Source organism: Phalacrocorax carbo, chromosome 14 (genome assembly GCF_963921805.1).
Source record: "Phalacrocorax carbo chromosome 14, bPhaCar2.1, whole genome shotgun sequence".
Classification (NCBI taxonomy): Eukaryota; Metazoa; Chordata; class Aves; order Suliformes; family Phalacrocoracidae; genus Phalacrocorax; species Phalacrocorax carbo.
The window spans coordinates 12,196,679-12,206,699 of NC_087526.1; the positions used below are offsets into that span (position 1 = coordinate 12,196,679).

Below are 10,021 nucleotides of genomic sequence, written 5' to 3' on the forward strand. Positions count from 1 at the left end.
GTTAACCTCCAGGGGCTGCAGGGGCACAGCCTGCCTCACCGTGGTCTTCACCAGGGGCTGCAGGGGAGTCTCTGATCTGGCACCTGGAGCACCTCCTCCCCCTCCTTCACTGACCTTGGTGTCTGCAGGGTTGTTCCTCTCACATATTCTTACTCCTCTCTCCTGACTTCTGCAGTTGCCCAGCAGTTCTCCCCCCCTCCCCTCTTCTTAAATATGTTATCCCAGAGGTGCTACCACCAACACTGATGGGCTCAGCCTTGGCTGGCGGTGGGTCCACCTTGGAGCTGCCTGGCATTGGCTCTGTTGGACACAGGGGAAGTGTCTAGCAGCTTCTCACAGAAGCCACCCTGTAGCCCCCTGCCCCACACTACCAAAACCTCACCATGCAAACTCAATACAATCTTGAAAGTGAGAAGCTCAGTCAAAGTGGATGACTAAAAACGGCAAAGGGTGACACAAACTGCTGTGACACTTTATAGATCCTCTTGTCAGAGTCATTGCACCTTTGAAGTTTATATGATGTTATCCTCCTCAAACTTCTCTCCCCCATGTGAAATCCCAGGCCACAAGTCTTTTGGCAGCCTTCTGAACTCCACCGCTTCAGCCTCAGCGCTTGAGACCTATGCACAGCAGGTGATTGATGGAGAGGGAGAAAGATGGGTGCCCAAAGAGTGTTTCTGCTGTGACCGTTGTCCTTGGCAGCAGCCCCTTGGGTGGGTGATGAAAGGTTTGCATGGTGGCTGGACTTCGGTCGAGTTTAAACAGCTCAGCTCTCTTTGCACGGCTGCATCCCGAGGTGCTCTGATGTTGCAGTGTCATGGAGGGCAGGATGAGGACACACGTATGATACAGAAAGAAGAGTTGTGCATGAGGGAAAGGGTCTGTAAGAGCAATGTTGCCCTTTCTGTGGCTGGTTGTTACTGGAAATGCAACTGTTTTAGATAGAAATAGGGATCTGAGGATAACTTTTTCCTTTCTCCTAGGAGAGTCCCAAGAGGTGACTTTGATTTAGAGCTTGGCCAGCCTCCTTGTATTGAAAGTCCTTAGATAATTTTGATTTCCTCCTTTTGTTAGCAGAAAACCTCCCTGTCTTTTAATATCTGACAGAGGTGTGCTGGCAGCACAAATTCTGAAATTCCTCCCAGCCAGGAGCATTCAGGACGGAAACATGAGTTAGAGCCTTGGGGCTGGAAACTAGCCTCAGGGTTTGCTCATTGCCTTGGGCCACTAAAGCCTGGCACCTGGACAATAATTATGGGTGATGTTTGTGAGGGAATTTGCAGTGCCTGCTAATGGTGAAGAAAGGTTCAGGAGTAGGGGTCTGTTGTCGGGCATCGAGAACACTTAATTATTCAGATAGGACAAAGCTACTTCCACAGTAGTTCATTTTTTGCTTCATTTTTCCTTTCTCATGCTGCTTCCAGCTGGATTTGAGCAGTATCCCTTATCCCCCTTCTCCGTCTGCCTGCCAGGGGAGCAGAGAAGGGGTCAGCTGTGCCCTGTCAAGCTGCAAGAGCAGCGCGCTGCAGCTGGGAAGGTGCTGAGTGCTGGGAGCCGCAGGAGAGTCATGCGTGTGGGAGAAGGAGGGGCATCTTACGTCCCCAAGGCACTGTGGTGGCCGACAGGGCCCCTGTGAAACCGCAGCTGGGGAAGGGTTGAACTTTAACCAGCAGCACTCAAACCCTTCCCCAGACCAGCAAGCGACTGCAGTGCCAAAGTGGAGCCAGAGCAAGGAAGACGCTGAGCTGCGGGGCGGCATGAGGGTGAGACCGAGGAGGAGATGCTTTTCCATATCTCCCCCCAGCCTGCTGGGATGTTGCCTGGGAGGACAGCAGGAGCCTCTGGGAGGGTTTCTGCCCCATCCAGCCTGTGTGGGTGCACCTTGGTCCAGAGCCTCCTTGCAGAATGGCTTTGTCCCTGGGTTGTTTCTCTCTTCCTGTCTCTGGAAGCTGCAGGACCCTGATGAATGACTCCCATAACCTGATCAAAAAGTCTCCCTAACAGTTTTAGTGTGTTTGTGTCCCTCTAGTTAAGATAAATTAGACAGGCTAATGAGACTGATTAGTCTTTAGCTGCGACCCTTGGCCTTTAGGATGTACTTTGAGCTAATAGAGAGAATGGGGATTATAGGCTGTGCTAATGTGCTTGTGTTGGCCTTTTAAAGGAAAACACATTTATTGCTACTTAGAGGAAATTGATCTAATTGTGCTGGAAGCTTTTCTATGGACTGAACATGGAATTTTTTATTAAGTAGGTGACTCAGGTTCAGCCAGAATTGCCAGATTTGAAATGGGCAGGAGATATTTTAAGAAGATTCCACCTGGAAATCCCTCTGGCCGCCTCTCTCACTGGTAACAAGCTTCACTCCTCCTGACTTTGATCTGCTGCTCTGCGTGTCAGACGTTGGAGCTCTAGGAACTTGGACTGCGATCCCCAGGTCTCATGGCTCAGATCCAAACTAACAAATCATCAAAGACAACCAGTTGTGTTTGCACGTTTACTAAGGGTTCAACTATTTGATTCCCTTCTCAATCTGCAAAACAAAATGGTTCCCTTAGTTACAGGGATCCCCAGGGGCAAGTGAGGAAACAACATCACGCAACAAGTTTTGAGAATGGCAGGGTGCTCAGGGGCCCAATCCTGCCCTAAAGATAAGGTTTGGTTTCATAGCCCAAAGCCCCGCATTTTCTGCTTCATGCACAAAAGAAGCAGTTGTGATCCTGCAAGGTTTCTCCAATAATATCAGTTGGATTTACAAAAGATACTGCTTCTTCCCATAAGCCTTACCTTTATGGGCTCGTGCTCTGGCTGGGTCTGTACCTCCCTTCCATTATATTTGGAGGGTTCAGTTGGTTTCCAGCAAGCTTTGATGAAGTGCCACTCTCACAACCCCTCTGATGAGTTTTGTGAAAACAAGCAGTCTGCTGGGGAGAGAGCAATACTGCAGTGGGGGAAATCTCTGCTCACACGAGCTCTTGCATCCGAGGCATTTATAAGAGCTCTTAGGAATGTTTCAGACTGGAGGAAAGCCTTAGCTGGAGATCCTAGTCAGCAAAATCCAGGGGAAACAAAGCCTTTCATGGGCAATACTTATTCCTATCCCAGTTTCCCCTGCCTCCAAGCACACTGGGATGCAGATGCACAACTATGGCCAGCATCGAGATTGGCTGGCACAAACAGCAAGAGATTTGATGCTCTTTCATACACTTCTACAGGTAACAAACACCATGAAAACACTAAGGAAAGGGCAGAGCTGAAGAGGTTACACTTAAAAATGTAATTTTCCACAGGATCTGTAAACGCTGAAGAATGTCTCTTCTCATTCCTACCCTTCACTGCAGCGCAGAGAACCGGTACTCACTGATTCATGAACATGGGCATCAGCACATAATCATTCAAGGTAGGATGCAAAGAGGACTCCAAGTCTGCTTTCAGAGGCCTCTCTTTTAGCAGAATGTAATTACTACAGACTGCAATTTGGCCAGGTTAACAGCATTTAATCTACAGTGGAAAATGGCACTGCTACTGTGTATTACTGGAAACATCAAGAACCCAGTCCTGGATGAAGGCTGCACCTTAGGTGCCGTATCAGCAGAGAGGAGATACGAGGCCCTTCTCATCATTAGCAGATGAGAAGATTTCTCTAGGGGAGGTGAGTTTGTAGCCTCTCCAGCAGTTAGATGACCATCAGGTCCCTTTCTACTACTTCACACCTTTAGGGGGGCAGGTCCTGCAGGAAGCTGATCATCTTGGATCTGTTTCCTGGACAGAAGCAGATCCTGGTCTTTTCTGAAGACCAGTTTCCACAGAGTCCCCTAAATATTGTGGCTGTAGAAATGTCAGATAGAACTGTTGTGAAAGAAGAAGAAAATCCCGCCCCAAAACTGAAACCCAACCCCCCAAAACCATACACCACAACTAGAAACAAAAGCAAATAAAAGTGAACCACAAAATACATGAACCGGAGACCATGAGAACGAATTAATGGACTACATTAATAAATAAAATAAGGATGATTTGCCTGCCCAGGTCAAGGCACCAGGGCCTTGCCAGCCCATAATGCTTCCCTCTGTTTTTCTGTTAAAAGCAGCAACCATGTCTGTGCTCCTATTGCTGAGCTTTGGACAGGATATTTTGAAATCTGGAGAAGCCCTGGGTTGGGTCCACAACACAGACGATACTGTGCAATCCTGTTCTCCACCTGGCCACTGTCCACTTTATTAGAAAATGTAGCTTCACAGAGGGTTGCAGGTTACCAGGATGCCCTGAGGGGATGGTAGAAAAAGGGTCACTTGGACCCCCCTCTGCTCTGCCTGTGGTCTGCCGGTGGTCTCACAGTCAATATGACATGCTGGTGCAAATAATAAGAGCCCTGCTTTTTCCTAATCTTCTGTCCTGCTTTGGGTTTGGGTAGGTGAAATAGTAAAACACTTTGTGCATCCTCACTGGAGAGGATGCAGAACGCTGCTGCACCACAACAGTCGTGTCCTCCCTCCACTTGATGCAGGTGCAAATGGCAGCACAAGCAGCACAACCATCACATCTCACCAGGTCTGGGGAAAGCAAGTCCGCAAATCTTTCTTTGAAAGCACCCCACTGAGCTGCACTGTAGCCAGTGCCAGCCTGGGCTCCCAGCAGTAATGACCCAGGATTTTTGTAAATGCTGTTTGACCCTCCTCACATCTCATACCCACCCTCCATTTACTGGAGCCATGCTGAGCTGGTTACGTGGTTTCCCAAAGCTTCTTCTCTAGGTCACTGGAAGATGCTCCCTTCCCATCTGACTCTAGAGGGAACCAGAGAGAGTTAGGTGTGCAAACCCCGCCTGGGCAGCCTCCTTCCACATGTGTGATGTCTTAATATTTTTCCTCCATTTCACCAAAACAATGGGTGAACACCTATACGCCTGCTGTGTGTAAAACACAGCAGTTCAGCACGCTCTTACAGTCACATAAATTCACAGAAAGGCTCTGGGTAAGTTGCAAGGTTGCAGCTTGTAACCCAAGTGAACCCACATGAAAAAAATCTGTTTTATTATATGCAACTCCTCCTCTGACATCATCTAGTCACTAATCAGGATGATCCTTGACACCTTCCATATCCACACACCTTGCAGTAAATAAGCTTATCGCTCTTTTACAGCCGTGGCAATGGAGGCCTGACTCAGACAAGATCAAAGTGGACCTGCGGGGCCAAGAGCACAGGAGATGCCACCTTCCCCACCTATGCACCAGTCCCATTTTGCTGAGAAGCAATACAGCTGATCAAAGGTTTGAGCCACAGCCCTGAAGTCAATGGAGGGACTCCTCAGCAGCCATAAATCACTTTATGATGCTCTATCACATATGATAAGTCCTGTACTTTGCCACCTTTGCATGCAATGCTTTAAGATGCTACGAAACTGGAAAACAGATGTACGAGCAGATCCTCATCCAGCATAACACCAGCTGACGTTTGGAGTGGAGCGATGACTGTTTATACCAGCTGTCCTGGTGTTGTCCAGATTAAATAGAAAGATCAGCCAACTTCCAACTACAACTGCTTCAGGGGAGATAATGCTGAGATTCCTCAAAGGTGACTGAAAATCTCAGCATCACAGTCCCTATTTGTTAAATATCTATGTTGCAGACAGCCAAGAAAATGAGAGTCCTGCACACAGTTTTGGAGGTTTACATAGAAAAAAAAGCAGGAACACTATTTAGTAACAAATCCATACTACTTCAGCACTGATCCTGCCAAAACACACTGGAATATGGCTATATGAGCACTGGACTGAGAAGGGCTGATCGCGAATAATGTTACCTGTGAAAGCAAGCCTGTGAGCAGATAAGCCAGAGTATTTTAGGTGGGAACCTTCTTGTCTTTACTTAAGGATGTTCCTTTTCACCTATAAATGCAAACTTCTGCATTTGGGTCAAATTTTATGCCAAGTTTCAGGAATTTTTGATCAACAAGCTTCCATTTTGGGTAAACTTTTTGCATCAAAAAATCATGTTAACCATTCAGTGTTCCTTTTCAATCTTTGCAAAATGAACGTTTAGACTTGTCAGCTCAAATTAATTTGGCATTTCAAAACATCGTTTCACTTTAATTAAAATGCTCCAAACTGAACTGGAATACTTTGCCTGGCCCAGAACAGAATGATGTTGGCTTTTCAGAATTTAGAAATAAAAATTTGAGGTGACCAAGCAAGACAGCTGCCTTTTGTTCTCTAGGCAGTTTCTTCACCCTCGTTCTGAGGGAACTGTTGGTGAATGGAGAACCCATACTTCTGCATAGCTCTGCTGCTCTGGCTTTCTCTGCAGCTGTGGGACCTTTAGCAGAACTGTTGGTTATACAGCCACGATCCAGCTGCCATCGACCTGCTACAGTACTCCATTGGAGGGACATGACTAACTGGATGCCCAAGAAATCCATCCCCCAACATTAGCAGCTAGCATTACTCTCACTACCCCAATGCAGCAGAGTTTTCTCAGCTCCAAAGTGCTGTTATTTAGTGTAATCCAGATCATGGCAAATGTGCTTGGTACCCCTACTGTTTAAACTCAAGGGGAGCTTCCCAGATTCTTCCTCCCTTGTGTCCAAAGGCCTCTACTACCTTTATTTTAACTTGAGATTTGTTGGGGCAAGAACAGGGCCTTCATAGCATCTGCCATTCAGCATGACGGCAGGCAAAGTATAGCCTCCAGCTGCCAGTAAATCAAATGGAGTTACATCAGGGTTGATGTTGCTTGAAATTCTTGCATCAGCGCTCAAAAGCCAGAGAGGAAAGAAAAGGCAAAAAAGCAGTTGTGGAAAGAGAGGAGAAAAGATGTGCTGCTGATTTGAATGAGAACGAGTCGCTTCCCTGCCCCTCACTGGCAGGACTGATTTAGAGGTAGGTCAGGAGCCACCCGTGAAGCTGTCTAGCCCCCTTTGGTTATCAGTGGGATTTGGTGCCCGGCTGCTTGTGCTCTCACAGTCCAATGTTACCACCATTAGATGGCTGGTCACCGTCCTGTCTGGGTGTGCTGAATTGGCAGAGGTCTTAGCTGTGAGGGGCTTTTCCTTATAATAATTATGTGTATGGTCACAAATGTGGACAATATCTACATCCAAGCTTAATCACAATAAGTGCTGACTAGTCTTGGTATGCAGGTTTTTGTAGCATGGGTTACACCCATCTCCAGACCTTAGTCCCTGCATCCCAGTCCTTAAGCATTCTATTCCATAAAGAGAAATATCACTATAATGACACACCTGATGAATATTCCCTAACCATTTATCTGTCTAGTCCTGCAAAATGTGCTTTATCTAAAGCCCAAATGTCACTCTGATCTTGGCGTTGACTGTTACTAATGTCATGTCTTTACTCCTTCTCCTGGCTTATCTGCCCTGCAAGAGCCCTGAGGCTGTCACATGTCCCCTGAATTATAAACTATTCCGAATCAGGACTCAAATGCAAAATGTGGACAGATACAATATTTTTTTTAAAAAGTACGCTTGTACAAGGAAATAGTGAGCATCACCTTTGATTTCAGGGAACTAAAAGCATCGGCATAGAGACACTGCAAGCATGTAAAGTTTTGGGACCAAAGTCAGCATATTTCCTACTGTTTCCAAGGTCCTTTATGCTGGAATTCCTTGGGATGCAAGCAACACTTCCAGAGACAGCAAAGGTTGCTTCAGAACTGATTGGGAAGTTCTGTCCCTGAAACAGCTAATTATTGGCAGAGAACAGAGATAGGATCTGATGTTGCAAAATGTGCGGTATCTGTAACCCCTGGAAAGGTCATTTGGGTGTGAGGATCCTAAAATGGGATTGAAGAGTGATTAAGGTCTCCAAAACTGGAATGTGAGGATTATAAGAACGGGCTTAAATGAAATCTTTGAATACAAAAGTCTTTGCTGGGCAGGAGTGTCTCTGGATGTGCCTTATGGACTACTGAGTCACTTATACAGCAATTATTAAAATAATGTATTTCAGCACCATTAAGTCCTTGGTTGGAGGCCCCATTTTGCTAGGTACTTTATAAAAACAGAACCAAACACTTACAGCCTAAGCTGTACTCAGCTTGCTGCCTGTTTCTCCAGGATGCTCCTGTGTCCCTAACAGTGGAAGTTTTGCTCCACTGTATTGGAAAAGGTTCAAATCTTCCTGTTACCCAGATGAGGACTGATGCGGGCCTTTGAATTGAATTTCAGCCCTGGTTTTGAATGCAGTGCCCAGTGGCAAAGGAATGGTTTTATCTTAACACTGGAGGATATTTCATTCTGTGCTTCCTAAGTTTGGTGCCTGTGCTTGATCTTTTATCAATAAGCTATTTTGGGGTGAAATGAAGAAAAGAATAATAGTTATTTTTCACTCCAAGCAGTGAGTGAAAGGTACTGGAAGCCATGCAGCCACCCCACAAACAGAAGGCTCCCTTTAGGAGCCATTTTCAGCTGTACACTTTCAAATCCACTGCACTTTTTTAATGACTGGAAAAAGAAATGGCCAAATCCACATAAATAAATAAACTGAATGGCTGCCATAATGTACGCTAATTTGGGGAGGTTCTGTGTTGTTGTCTCTCTGTATACAGTCACCGGAGTGAAAAGGAGATATTTTAAGTCAGAACTGAATATCTATGGTAGGCAATTTGAGTACAGGAAAGAGCAGATCTCTCTGCTAAGGGCTGGGGGGAAAAAGCCATCCTTTGAAAAGATGAATATTTGAAAACGCCAACTGCTGCAGCTACTGCGGGCATATTTAGCAGCGCTCTGCACCGGGCTGGAATCGATCTGTAGGGATAGGTTTGTTGAAAGGAAACAAAAACAATGGGGCTCCTACTTCTGGGATGACTCTGCACTGACTGAACCACTGGTTACTTCCTTTCCTTGGCCAGGGGCAGCAGGAGATGCTGTTAAACTCCCACCCAGAGCCCAGCGCCTGCGTCCGTAAGAAGAGAAATGCCTGTGTGTGCCATGAAGGCTTATGAGAAAATGTGTGGCATTTCAATGGGATTCCTGGTGCAGGAATTAAAAGAATTTTAATTATGGAGAATTGTTATTTATTCAGCATAAAGCCACATGGGGAATTTGAGTTTTGGGGGGCTGAAACTGGGAAGCATTTTCAAGAAAGTTTAGAAAGAAACTTTCTAAATTTGTTTTGCTCTTCTGGGAACCTGTCATTTGTGACTTCAAGTACCAAGCTGCGCTTTCCCCTCATCACTGTTCCCAGTCAGTAGACAAGTATAGTGTCTCTACAGAAGGACTTTGCACTTGTGCAAGCTTTCATCTGCCCAATTGCCTTAGTGGATGCAGAACAAAAGCCTAGAAGTGGTTTTACTGACATGCGTGTTCCTGTCCAGGCTTGTTTTACTCATTTAAGCATCCCGGTTTTGAGGTAGAACGGTCAGAAAACAGAGCCGAGCCACCTTTGTAATTTGCAGTTTGTTGTATTCTGGCACCAATATGCAATGTAGCCTTTTCTATGAGATTAATCCCCAGTGTGAGAGATACATAGGGTTATGCTAATATAACTGTGTTCCTACTGTGGCTTTCTGGGCAGAGCAACAGGAAAAAGAATTTAAAAATCACACTTCTAAAAGCTCATCAGCGAAGAGCTCCAACCTGAGCCCAGGCTCTGAGCCTTGAATTAAGACGGGGGGTGACACTGTAAGATGACCGTGGCAAGCCCCGGCCATACAACTGAGCTGACCTGTGATTTGGCCGCCCTCTCAGTGAGGATGTAGCTTTGAGTAATTTTGGCATCCCAAGGCCTCAACTAATTCCCACTTGTGTTTGCTTGTATTTTTACTGGCTGTCTTTTCCACTTCTGCCTCTCAGATTACTAGGGCTGGTGACAAGGAAATATGGGAATAGCCAGCCAATCAAATTACAAAACATTAAAAAGGTCAAGCGCATACAGGTTGCTTTCACACCATGAGTGGGAATCAGATTTCCTGGTATCTCAGTAAAAGTGACAGATAGTGTTAACCAGATAAGCAAATGGGAACTTGAAAGTCTAAAAGCAGGAGTAATTTGCCAGTGGATCTTT

The 10,021-nt window shown here is 46.0% G+C and overlaps 1 long non-coding RNA gene across 3 annotated transcripts; it reads left to right on the plus strand.

The window, feature by feature from the left end:
- The first annotated feature begins 1,675 nt into the window (after nt 1-1,675).
- Nucleotides 1,676-8,520, plus strand: LOC135315743 (uncharacterized). 3 transcript variants are annotated; one of them, XR_010375245.1, is made up of 4 exons: nt 1,676-1,763; nt 2,252-2,437; nt 3,291-3,400; nt 5,143-8,520. It is a non-coding gene; the product is annotated as an uncharacterized LOC135315743 (long non-coding RNA). The 3 variants fall into 3 exon arrangements; XR_010375244.1 differs by having other exon boundaries at nt 2,255-2,437; XR_010375246.1 differs by having other exon boundaries at nt 2,255-2,351.
- The last annotated feature ends 1,501 nt before the right edge of the window (nt 8,521-10,021 follow it).